This window comes from Tupaia chinensis, unplaced genomic scaffold (genome assembly GCF_000334495.1).
Source record: "Tupaia chinensis unplaced genomic scaffold, TupChi_1.0 Scaffold000619_1, whole genome shotgun sequence".
In the NCBI taxonomy this organism is placed as follows: Eukaryota; Metazoa; Chordata; class Mammalia; order Scandentia; family Tupaiidae; genus Tupaia; species Tupaia belangeri.
Genome location: NW_006160139.1, coordinates 1,318,387 through 1,319,110, shown reverse-complemented (window position 1 = coordinate 1,319,110; position 724 = coordinate 1,318,387). Strand labels below are relative to the sequence as shown.

The 724-nt window shown below is 43.6% G+C and overlaps 1 pseudogene; it reads right to left on the bottom strand.

The window, feature by feature from the left end:
• Positions 1–724, bottom strand: part of LOC102475578 (cytosolic purine 5'-nucleotidase-like) — a 56,560-nt pseudogene that overhangs the window by 55,322 nt on the left and 514 nt on the right.

Genomic DNA, 724 nt, shown 5'->3' with positions numbered 1-724 from the left:
AAAGGAGAGTAGTGGGGGTACACTCACAAGAAGGGGACTGCTGAGATCAGGCCTAAATCTCTTGATGGGTGAGCGGGGCCCAGACAGCAGGCAGCTCCAGGTGGATGGAGTGCCACAAGTTCTGAAGACAAATCTAGGAGGTGGGGTGCACTCACAAGAAGAGGTCCAAGTCTCCTGATAGGTGCGAGTCACTTTCTTAATACATCTCTGGATGGAACTAATGTCTGGGCACTCATTACTGCTGCTATCTAGGTGCCTGTAGACTTCTAAAGCTCTTCCAAAACTGAACTCTTGTCTGTCCAGACATGCAGTGCTTATGCAAGTTTAAGAATAACCAAAAAGTTCACCACCCTTGCTATTTCTTTAATTTTAAAATGTCCTCCAAACTGTGATCTTCAATGAATAAAATCTTTGTCCCTGGCTTTCAAGAGATCACAGATTGTATTAGACAAAACTCCTGAATAAACAACTCCATGTTGTAGGGGGCCTATGTAGGAACCAATTTTCAGTTTGCCAGTTTTATTATTCACTTGATGCAGTACTGTGCCTTCTCCAAAAAAAAGGGGGGGCGGGGTTTCTAGGTATCCACCAAGATCCTGTCAAAGTAGGACTGCCACAGTTGATGGGCATTATCAGCCTTGGGGCCATGTGGGAAATCAAACAAAGAAGTCATAATTTTATCTTTGTATTTATAGTCATTGTTGGTGGCAAAGATACTTTCCCT